A 12,975-nucleotide genomic window follows, 5' to 3' on the forward strand; every position below is an offset into this window, starting at 1 on the left:
TCCAGCGGAATAACATTTAAGGAAGCGAGAAGTTGAACAACTCATCTCCTTTGCAGTCAGTATCATGTCCTCCCTACTGAAAGTTTGAGAGATTGGTTTCCTACCAGAAATATGCCGTACCTTAGATGCTCTTCCTGAACGATTCTGACAAGTCGTGTGGGAAGGCAAGGACGAATCCATGCCCGAAGTAACACTGCGAAGTATCTGCTTAGCAGGGCTAGGTAGCACAGATATGCTTGGTGGAGTCTACACGTGCACTCACGCACGCACGCACCCACGCACACACACACACACACACACACACACACACACACACGCACACGCACACGCACACGCACACGCACACGCACACGCGCACGCGCACACGCACACGCACACGCACACGCACACGCACACGCACACGCACACACACACACACACACACACACACACACACACACACACACACACACACACACACACACACACACACACACACACACACACACACACACACACACACACACACACACACACACACACACACACACACACACACACACACACACACACACACACACATGATGCCGCTGTTTTCATTCCGAATCCTCAGAACGATGTTTTAACAACAGTGGAAACACTACTCTCGGGGTGTCACTGACAACGAAAAATGGTTCCCCGATTGCTATTTGAATGTTATAGCCAATTCAGCTTCCATGGAAGAGAAGTGGTAAAGACGACGCCTTGAGCAAAGCTTCATTACACAGAACCACCAACTCCTTTCATGCTGCCTACTAAGTCGTGCACTGGGGCAAAGTGAGGAATAAAGAGAAGAAAGATGCCGCCTAGAGCACCATGAGAGTAATACTTACATCTTTTCTCCCCAGACTGAAAAATAATTAAAAAAAAAGTTTAAAACTCGGCTCGAATGCTTTAAGACTGAAGTCTGTGGGAGTAGATAATGTCCCCTCTACACGGCCTGAACCCAAAGCGAACTTCAATTGTGAAGAAATGCTTCACTTTGCATCCTTTGACTGCATCAAGGCTCAGAGGGTAGACCGTCTATTACAAATGTTTGCTTCTACTTCACTAAGCGTGAATCACCACCAGGGTCTGGAGAACGCAAGGAAAAAATAGGAGAACGCTTAAACTGCTTCAAAGAATAGACACAATAGTGTGCGTTCATTCGCTTCTCTATTTTTTTTTAGCTAGGACAGACTGCGACATAATGACTCGGCACTTTTACCCCTACGGACTGCGGAACAATGACTCATCGCATACCCTATTTTAGCTACAATCGGCGGCGACGCATTGAGTCAGCATTTTTAATCTTTGAATACTTTGTTAATTTGTCTTTTAGTATATGTCACTAACGTTTATTTATTTTTCCTTCTTTGATAGTTTCTTTTATTGGTTTGAGTCACTTATAATAATATTTATTTACAGTTATCAACAATCAGTCAATTAGAGCTTTCTAACTAATCAACGATCACCCACCACAGTTTCCATTCAATACGTAGCACTTATTGATAAATTTATGGGCTCCATTTTTCATGTTATGTTTCGAACAGTTCCAACAAGTCTACAAAAAGCAACAACAGAAATTGGGAAACGATTACGGCTTTTCGAATGAATAAGCCGAATACGCTTTGCGTATAAGGCGCAGTTCAAGCTTGGCACGTAATGAGTTGATAGCCGTCCTTATTGAAGCAACGATGATCCGTGGAATATTCACGCGGCACTAATTAAGCTCTGCTTTTAAGCTTATGACGCAGCAGCTTTGATGGCTGCACTTTGCGGCTCCCCTGCATGTTCTCTTTCGTGCACACTCACTCTGTCTCTCGGTTATTTAATAATCCTGCAATTTGTGCCTCCGTATTTTTCCTCATATTGTATCATCCCATCGTAAGCGGCTACAAAATGTGAAAAAGCCTCCGGCGTAGATGAACTCTTAATCTGGTTTCACGTATAAGTGTCAAAAAGTTCCAGCTATAAATGAAACGTAAACTTAGTGGAAGTTCCAAATGTGGAGCCAAATAAAGAGCGTATAATATCCTGTTTTCCCCCATGCCAAGGAAAGTGCCTGCAAGGCCGACGAGTAGCGCATCTAATTAAAGGGTCCGCTAGACACCGAATATATGTTCTATCTCAATCTCCCATAGTAATTAAGAAGTTCGAGTTGGCAGCTCCTGTCCTGTCATGAGACATCGTGACACTACACGAACCGTCGACCAAAAAGCATTAGGCTACGCGATCTATGAGCTTCCGTGTCCAAGTGGTATTGTAGGGATTTTTCGGTCACAACGCCAACACCCACAACGTCGACGTCAGCACCGAATTTAGCGGAAAACGAGGCCTTTATTCGGTGCCTACTTTGATTTTTGCTTGGTAGCATAGCGTGGATAGGGGCAAAAGCAACTACCCTATACTTACATGCAGCATTCCCGTAAAAAAATTGCCGAGATTATTTAGGCTTCCATTACCATTATAACAGCACTAGGTTTATACAATTTAACGTGCTCGTTTTTGAGCGCCCCCGCACCTTTACCACTAACGCAAACGCTGTGTCATGAGTCCTTATTCATTTAAGTACAAGCGGTGAGTATATGATATTTGCTTCACAGGGTACGAAGAGCCCCGAAGTGGCGCGTTAGAAGGGCGTAGGAAGATCATCATCATCATCATCATCAGCATCATCATCATCATCATCATCATCATCATCATCAGCCTGACTATACCCACTGCAGGGCGAAGGCCTCTCCCATATTTCTCCACTTAACCCGGTTCTGTGCTAGCTGCATCCACTTGACCCCTGCGAACTTCTTAATCTCATCCGCGCACCTAACTTTCTGCCGCCCCCTGCTACGCTTTCCTTCCCTTGGAATCCAGTTTGTTACCCTAAGCGACCATCGGTTATCCTCTCTTCGCACTACATGTCCTGCCCATGTCCATTTCTTCTTCTAATTTCCACTAGAATGTCGGTAACTTGAGTTATTTCTCTGACCCACTCTGCACGGTCAGAGAAATAACTCGAGAGAAATAAAGAGCATAGTGAGAGGAATATGAGAAGGAGTTGGCATACGTTTGAAAAGATATTAACTTTTCATACCTTGCACAGTAAGAGATTATATAGATGCTAACTTTAAGACTAATCTGCTATGAGAGTCTTCTTGTCGAAACATACGCTAGCGAAATCAAGTTTGCCTTCTTGACTTTTCTTGGTATTCTAAATAAATCTCGTCCACTTGACAGCCTTCTATAGTAAAGTGTTTAGCAGAACCGGACATTTACAGGAAAGCCGGACATCAAGGTACATGAATTACCGACTTCTTGTCCATCTATTCTTCAACAAGACTATTTTTTAGCGATACCAATTGCAGCTTGTTCGGCTGAAGAAGCGTCGCCACCCCCGTATCCCAGAAATGAGAAAAAATGAGTCGGGAAAATATACACGCAATTTGTCGCATATATTTTGTAGTGTCAAGAGTGGCGTCATACTATTTCCTTTCCCATTTAGCATCCATCTGCTAGTAAAATTGGAGTTATATGTTTGCAATAGCGGTTTCAACCGACGATACATATATAGCTCTAATTGTATGGCGTTCGTTGCCAGTTTAGGTGATTACTGAGAACTGATACAATGCCTTCCTTTCGCAAAAGTCACTAGGCTGAAGGCATTTAGCCCAGCCGCGGTGACTCAGTGGTGAAAACGGTAGACTACTGAATAGGAGTACCCGGGTCCGAACCTGACCGCTGACGGATGCTTTGCAATGGAGACGAAATGGAGAGGCATCCGTGCGATGCGCGAAATCATGCAGGTTAAAGATCCCCAGGTGGTCGAAATTATTCCGCGGTCTTCCACTATGGCACCTCTTTCTCTCTTTCCGTCTTATCTGCCACCTTCCTTCCCTTACGGTGTGGGTCAAGGGTCTACGAAGTGGTATGGCTGATATTGTGCCTTCCATTTCTTAAAACAAACTTAGGTTTTACACATCTTCCCAGAAAATTAGCGAAATGAAAATGTCATTGTAAAGGAGCTATTGTTTCTACTCTTAAGGGAAAACTTATACGGTAGTACAATTTTTTTTTCTAAGGAGTAAAGATTCTGTTGTGGAAGATAATAATAATAATAATAATAATAATAATAATAATAATAATAATAATAATAATAATAATAATAATAATAATAATAATAATAATAATAATAATAATAATAATAATAATAATAATAATAATAATAATAATAAAAAAAAAAATAATAATAATAATAATAATAATAATAATAATAATAATAATAATAATAATAATAATAATAATAATAATAATAATAATAATAATAATAATCAATCAATCTTTATGTAATGTGCGCAGGAACAACCATGTGGTCTTTGTGCTGCAGCACAAATAAAAAAAAGAAACAAAAATGAAAAAGCACAAACATGTTTACACACACAGAGAGAACACAAAAAAAGAAATAAATAATACATGAAATGAAACTGAGACGAAAAGTATCACGGAAAGTAAGCAAACAATGAGTAGCATCACTTATATACACAGTGAGAGAATTTTTGAGCACACCAGGAAAGAAAGAAAACAAAAAAGAACGGTAGATAGAAGAGAAAAAGAAAACAACAACAAATAACTGACATTGATTATAGTAATATAGAAATATACATAAAATAAACAACCATTCCAGGCGCAACAAGTGCATGGTACATAAAACACAGGCTAGAAATACAGAATAATACAATAAAGAAGTAAAATTGAACTAGGGACAGCAAGATTCGAATATAAAGTTTAGAGTTGAAATATAAGTAATAAACGGATAAAAAGTAGTTCACGATACAGACAGCATTGAACAGGAGAAAAAGCAAAAAGTGAAGTAAATACAATTTAAGGCTAGAAAGTGGGAGTTATATGTGATAAAGTACTATTTAGAATACAACGCTACGAACATCCAATGTAAATGAACAGAGCGAGTTTTGGAAGATGTCAAGGTGAGGACAAAAAGTGTTAAATAACCACTGCATCCTGTCCAGAGGGGAGTGGGAATGAAGAGGAGAAACCTGAAATGGTCTGATTTCCCTCATGCTCTTTCGCGGAACGCGCAGTAGGAGGTATTCTAAGAGCTGAGGGCACATAATGTGGCCATGAAGGAGTTTGTACAGAAATATGATATCAAGTCTGATACGATGGCAGTGAAGAGAAGGAAGATTCAGTTGGGCGCTTCTGGTGGAGCGAGAGGGGGAAGTTGCGCAAAGAAAGCGATAATGAAATATCCGTAAAAATTTTTTTGTACTCTGTCAACTCTGTCAATAATAATAATAATAATAATAGGTTCACCGGAAAGTAAAGGCGTAGTATCTGTCAAACGTTCTGTGTACACCTGAACCGCGCCGTAAGGGAAGGGAGGAAGGTGGGAGTAAAAACGGAAAAAGAGAAAGGGGTGCCGAAGTGGAGGGTTGGTTGGTTGGTTCATAGGAAGGGAAAGGCGCAGTATCTGTCACACTTGCTCTGTGGACACCTGAACCGCGCCGTAAGGGAAGGGATGCAGGTGGGAGTGAAAGTGAAAAGAGAGAAAGGGGAGCCGTAGTGGAGGGCTACGGAGTAATTTCGACCACCTGGGGATCTTTAACGCGCGCTGACATCGCACAGCACACGGACGCCACTTCGTTTCGCCTCCGTATAGCGTTTCGCCTCCAATACTCTAAAGACTATGCTCAGATCAGCTAGATGCACCCATATTAAATCAGAGCTGAAATCAAGCACCGCCCGTAGGCTCAGTTTCATACTTGTTGACATGTAAGACGATGGAGGCTCAATGCAGCTGGATGTGGCCGCTGGTATTGGGGTGGACACCTCAGGCAATTGTGAAGTAGGAGGTTCTGCGAATGCGACTTGTTTCGGCGTTTCATACGCTGGCCGCTGGGCTGGGATTGAAGCAAGCCGCATGGCGGCTGGTTGATCGTAACCCGCGGGGGGAGGCTTGGCACCGGTGTTCGCCATCAGTTCACACAGGTGGCAACCTGTCGAAGAAAATGAAAAAATCATGCTGACACTTTTCTTGGAACCTTAGGTGGCGCCTCCTGAGGATTGCAAAACACTCCCAGATTGGTAAGGCGGGAGATACGAGCCCCGCGCCATCAATAAGCAGACACTGAGGGCAAACTTAAGGGGCACACAATTTGACGACACTTAAGTTCAGACTTAAGCGGCACACATCACATGTGTAATGCCTTCCGCCTGTGACTATTCCTGGTGATCCTCGTTTGCGCACAGAACTAAGAACCACGGTGGAAGTGCTAAGAACATCACGTAATGACTAATCCTGTAATTTGTGCCTCTAATACATCGCATGTGCTAATTAGCATAGAATAGTAACCAACCATAATACTTCAGACATCACTCGACAACGGTATAATAGAACTGTTTTAAGGCGAACGCCTTTAAGGCTCATGCTGTCGTGGACAAATCGGTCACGCTTTTGCGGCGGCTGTGATTGGCCGAGGCGGAATTACGTCATAGAGGTCTCGACCAATCATAAAGCACCACCACAGTATGCGCGAATGCGTGCCTTACATAGCCATATGCGAATTTATGATCAATTACTAATTATTGACTAATTAAAAAAATTAATTAGCCAATCATTGGCTGCTTGATTAAGGGGTGAATAAATTATCTACCTTATAACTAATAAATAACTAAATAATGATTGAATAATTATTCCTGGTTTGTGCCAGTTGTGTCGCAGAATGCAGCACTAAGGCTTTCAACTTTCACTACTGTAGTAGCTAAAGTCCCTCGTAATTTATTAACGACGATGTATAAATGTGCCTTTGTGGGCCAGGAGTAGCGTGTTTAAATCTGTATCCAAGGGTCTCTGAAGGATCGAGACACATGTTGTCCTTCTATCTCAAAGGAGTTGTCCAAGTTGGAGGATCCTGCGGGCTCGCTCCCGTCATGTGGTCTCGTGGAGTTACTGAACTGACCTCTAATTCAGTGCCACACCTCGTCGCCTGCCAATTGTCACCTTCCCAAATTATACTAGGGATCTTTAGCTCAGAATGGTACACAATGACGATGCTGGAAGTTCTGGAGAACAGCGCGGACAAAAAAAGACGAACGAAGTGGTGCGGGCTTTGTTTTCAAAATGATCTGTGGATTTAGCTGCTAGAACACATATGGGGCTCTTCTTGACAGCAGTGCACAAAAATAAGAGTGCTTTATGAGAAGTTGTCTGGCGTGCCAAGAGGTTTAAGGGAATGCATTTATTAAGACTTGTATATCCTGGAAAGGGATGTGGATGCCATGGTGTCGCATAGCGCTAACTGTTAGTGGGATACCCGCCTGTGCCCTTGCTCCCTTGTTCGAAGCAAATCGCATGCTCCGCATGCTCTGCTGCGAACATGAAAGCAAGGCGAGACAGTGCACAGATTAGGAGCTACGTGCTCATGAATGAGGAAATTGTTTTGAGCAGTGAGACGGATGTATATGCTAGCTCGTAGGGGGAGCTGAGGAAGTATTTTTTTTCCAGGATGAATAACTGAGTGCTCGCACTGCCATATGCTTCATGCGCAAGAGGTAGGCGAACGCTTTGTTTTGGTTGAGCGCCCCGCTATGGTAGGCAGTGGGACCACCGTGTTCAAAGACTGCCTCTGAACGGATATGTAAACATCAATGGTAGTGTTACCCTTGAGCACCCCATTTTTCAGCAAGGTGTCAGGAAAAACGGCCTAAACATTAGTAGGGCGCTCCAGTTCGTATAACCTTTGACGGTCGGTTGCTAATATTTTTTATGCGCGCATCTAACATTATGTATTTTCTAATAAGTGAAAAATTTCTTTGAAGTAAGGCTGGCTAGGCAAGCTATGCAGTATCAGAATATATGGCTAGACATGAAGAAGAGTTATTAAAAGAATGTGTGTGGTTCAGAAGTGAGCGACGAAAAAGGCGTGAGGCAAATAGGTCTTAATGATAGTTGCGCGAGCTTGCACAGCATGGACGCGGCGGAAGAAACATTGTTTTTTTCACGGCGCGAAGGTCACATTTTGCCTGGTATATTTTGCAAGGCATTGGTGAAAGAATGGAAACATAATCCAAAACTGTGCAGAGTTTGTGTGTGGCCTCGGTGTTCCGAAATCATCGCCGGAAATTTGTTCCTACGGAGGTGTCAAAAGGCATCTGGTAATAAGCGGTATGTCGTCATAATGTGCGCGCGCGCACGTACACACACACACACACACACACACACACACACACACACACACACACACACACACACACACACACACACACACACACACACACACACACACACACACACACACACACACACACACACACACACACACACACACACACACACACACACACACACACACACACACACACACACACACACACACACACACACACACACACACACACACACACACACACACACACACACACACACGCACGCACGCACGCACGCACACACACACACACACATATTTGCGCAGATCGCTGTATAATAATCTCCGCCGCCTAGACCATTGGTCGTCTACACAGCTGTCAACATCGACATTAGCCAGAAGATTCTGCGCATTGGGATACCGCGCAAGGTATTTTATTCAGTCTCTCCAAAACCTTAAGTTCTCCTTATTTTGGGACACAAAAAGAATTTTGCAAAAGATGCTGCGACCTGAGGGCAGAATAGAGTACAAGAATGAAGTGGGTGGAACAGCGCGAAAAGACGAAAGACAAGAAGAGACGCACAACAGCGCTCGTCTGTTGTGCGTCTCTTCTTGTGTTTCGTCTTTTCGCGCTGTTCCACCCACTATGCATTTGTAACAACTCACCCAACTGTCCATCCTACTTCAAGAATGAAGGTTGTTGTTGTTGTTGTGGCTGTAGGAAGAAAAGAAAAGAAAATGCACGGGCCTGCTTCTGGCTCTGTAGCTGAGCCACCTCCACTGCCTCGTGCGGATAGAAGAGAAAATAGAAAAGAGAGAAAAAAAAAAGAAGAAGAGGGAGAGAAAGACGCGCGCCGCAACAACACCCGTCGTCCGCCACCACAGAAGCGGTGGCGAGTGCAATGACGGCCTACAACAGATATTAGTGGCTGGCTAGCCCCCGCCGCAAGCGGCGTTGACCTACCGTCCCAGCCCCGTAGGGCTAGGAACTGCCACCAAGAATGAAGGCGACAAAGCTGAGCAGGTAGCTATGCTTCTACTCTAAAGCGAAACTACATGGTGCGTTTGGTTGTCAGCGTCGCGAGTTCTCGCTCTCGTTTTGTGGGAGTCATTCATGAATTGCAGGTAAGTGGCAGGTCAGCTGCATAGCCGAGAAAGTAATGCTGTTCCACACATTCCGTCAGATCGACATCGCCATTCCGCTTCTCAGATGATTTAAAACAACGGCTAGGGTGCATTTTTGCGCCCACCGGATGCAAATGGAACAGCCACATCATCATCATCATCATCATCATGATCTAGCAGCAGCTGCAGCATCGACTTAGGTATGACTGTGAGTACACTACTGTGATGCAGCATTAGTATACAAGCGCATGTGTGAGAAAATAATAATAATAATAATAATAATAATAATAATAATAATAATAATAATAATAATAATAATAATAATAATAATAATAATAATAACAACAATTGGTTCACAGGAAGGGAAAGGCGCAGTATCTTTCACACTTTCTCTGTGGACACCTGACCTGCGCCCTCAGGGAAGAAGGTGGGATTAAAAGCGAAAAGAGAGAAAGGGGAGCCGTAGTGGAGGGCCACGGATTAATTTCGGAAAGGATAACCCAGATACAGCGGGCCCAGATGACCTGAAATAATTAGCGAGGGTAGCATTACTGTGGTCTTGAGTAGTCTAAATTGCTGCAGCGCCAGTAGAACGGAGACGATTGCGGGAAACGAAGAATATGAAGAATAGGGCTATGTGCTTCTGCACGTCGTTCTATTCTTAACACGCACATTGCTACAGAGCAAGTGCCTCTGGTCTTGATTTATGAAGTGTAAAGTGTTACAGGGACTCAGGCTATCAAGGACGACGTTAAGGAACCGAATAGATATTTCTAACACCTAAGAGAATGCAGTGTATATAGAGGGGTGTCGTAGGGCTGACCGGGATTGAGTGAGTGGTTGAGTGCGCTATCCAATCAACCATTGCGACAGGATGCGTGCTCGATGTGTTAAAATACGTCATATTGTCTTACCGAGTAGGGTTGCCGAAGAGTTGCTCGAGGGGTGCTGATGGTCGCTCCGAGTGCCCACGTATTCCTTTCCCGTTCAAGCGTTAGCCTTGCTGTAGCCCTAAGGTCGCACGGTATTGTTGTTGCTCTCCTCTAATGTGATGGCACATACCCACACAGGGGGTGGTGCTTCTTTGTTCTTTTTCTTCGAATAGCCACATAGCGCGAGACCTAAGCGACTAAGATCCACAAATGCGGCATCAGCCTTAGCTTGATAACGGATGTATTTAAAAGCTGCCATCTGAAGTGTTTTGTGAGGAATTTACGCACAGAAAAGCATTCAAGAATACAAAAATTTCTGACATGAACTTGGCGACAGTTATTTTATCAAGCCCTTTAACCTTCGACACTGTATTTCATTTCAGGTATTGAAGGCACTGTTACGATATCATTGATGAGAAAAAAGCGCCGCCAGGGTGGCGTGCCATTGATGAATTGAATGTCGGAAAGTCCCCGGGACCAGATGGTTTGACTGCGGCCTTTTACAAGAGCCTTAAAAGTGAGTTATCTATCATGCTTTATAGGCTTTTCAAGGAGTGCTTTGATGTGGGTTATCTGCCACCGTCGTTTAGCAACGCGCATACGGTATTGGTTCCCAAAACTGATGAGCCAGCCATGCTTTTAAAAGTTACAAGCTATAGACCGATCACGTTAACGAATGTTGATTATAAAATTCTGATGACGGTGTTAGCTAAGAGATTGTAATACATTATAAAATATATTGTTGAACCTCATCAAACATGTGGAATAATGACCACAAGCATATTCAATAATATTCATGTAGCGCGTAGTGTGTTCGAGTGCTGCGATGCTCTAAACAGGAGAGTGGCCATGGTTCAAGTTTATTTTGAAAAAGCATTTGATCGTGTGTCTCATGAAATATTGTACTGTTGGTTGGAACATATTGGTGTTGGTGCTGTTGTATTGAAAGAAGTTAAAATGGCTTATGCATGTTGTTCTACAGGCCTTATGATTAACAAAGTGTTATCTGAAATAATTGATGTAAGAGCATCTGCGCGGCAGGGATGTCCACTGTCTCTTCTCCTCTTTGCTATATATTTGGAACCATTGTGTAGAATGGTAACTGCTAACGAATACATCCGTGGTTTTAAGTTGGGAGTATGTGAAGTGAAAATATTGGCATACGCTGATGATGTGGCGCTTTTTTGTGAAGACCGCGAAAGCGTTTCGGAAGCTTTGAAAGTAACACAAAGGTATTGCAGGCAGACTGGTAGTGCTGTTAATTTAAAGAAAAGTCTCGGAGTCTGGCACGGGGAATGGGAAGAGGAACCGGAAATTTTCTGTGGAGTAAGATGGGCTACAAAGCCCGGAGTTTATTTGGGAGTCCCATTGGACAAATACGGGGAAAATACGAATTACTGGAATGAAAAAGCGGAAGAAATACGGGAAAAGACGAAATGATGGATGGGACGTAACCTCTCTATTTTCGCCCGTGCGACTGTATGCAATACCTTTTTGGTGGCAAGAATAGTGTATTTACTTCAAGTATTATATTGTGCTCGAATCAATATACAAAAGTTGCATCGTGTATTTGCGTTCTTCATTTGGTCGTCCAACTGGGAAAAAATTAACAGAGATAATCTCTTTCGGCGAGTTAAAGACGGAGGGTTGTCTCTAATGCATCTATATGTGCGGCAGATGGTTTTAAGGTTTTGTTTCCTACGTGACCAAAACGATGCTTTCCTGAGAACCTTTATGCAAATCATGCTATCCAGTGCAATTCCAGAGTTTATAGTCTCTTCATGCTCTGCTCGGGGATACACTGTGTCACGCTTCCTGCGAGAAGTGGTGTGGTCGTTCAGGTTTTTGCACTTTCGGTACTCTGTAGAGTATTTAGCGACGGTACCACCTAAGCGGCTGTACAAGGATCTTATTTCACAATTGTTCCCAGCTCCATTGTACAGAACCTTATACTGTGAAGGCCCAGGGAAAGACGTGCTCAAGCGAGTTAAAAACATGACTGTTGCACCAGGCGTAAAAACAGTCTTTTTTAAATTGCATACAGGAACCCTCCCAGTCAAAACATGGATGGAAGAAGAGGGCCATTTTGTACCTTGGGGCTCAAACTGTCTACTATGTAGGAAACCTGGAACAGTTGAGCACGTTTTCTGGATTGTTGGGATGCGGTGTTTTACTGGGATGTGTTACAAAGGACACTTAAAAAAGACCTGCCATTGACGCCACGTGGAATTCGGTACTTGGCAACTGTTAATGATAATTTTCAGTATGACCTCATCATGCTATTGGGCCTTCACAGTATTTGGAGGAGTAGGATGGCTTATAGACACTGTGATGTCGATGCACGATCTGTATGTGATTATTTTGTTGAACAAGTGTATATACTAAAAGAAATGAGTCTGATGGGCGAACTTGTGGTAATGAAAGTCCATTAGACACGGTTGTCAGCCAAGGGGCATGGCAACCACGATCTTTTACTGATGTATTTGTACCAATTCATGCAATAAAGAAAAAGAAAAGCCGGGGTGGAGCAGTGGTTACGGCGCTCGACTACTGTTCGCAAGGATGCGGGATTGAACCCCGGCCTCGGCGGCTGCTTTTCGATGCAGGCGAAAAGAAAGGCGCCCGTGTGCTGTGCGTTGTCAGTGCACGTTAAAAAACCCCAGGTGGTCGAAATTTCCGGAGTCCTCTACTACGGCGTCTCTCATAGCCTGAGTTGACGGTAAACCCTACAAACCAAATAATGCAATATCGTTATACATGCAGGA

Source organism: Amblyomma maculatum, chromosome 5 (genome assembly GCF_055883805.1).
Source record: "Amblyomma maculatum isolate TAMU_Amacu chromosome 5, ASM5588380v1, whole genome shotgun sequence".
Taxonomy (NCBI): Eukaryota; Metazoa; Arthropoda; class Arachnida; order Ixodida; family Ixodidae; genus Amblyomma; species Amblyomma maculatum.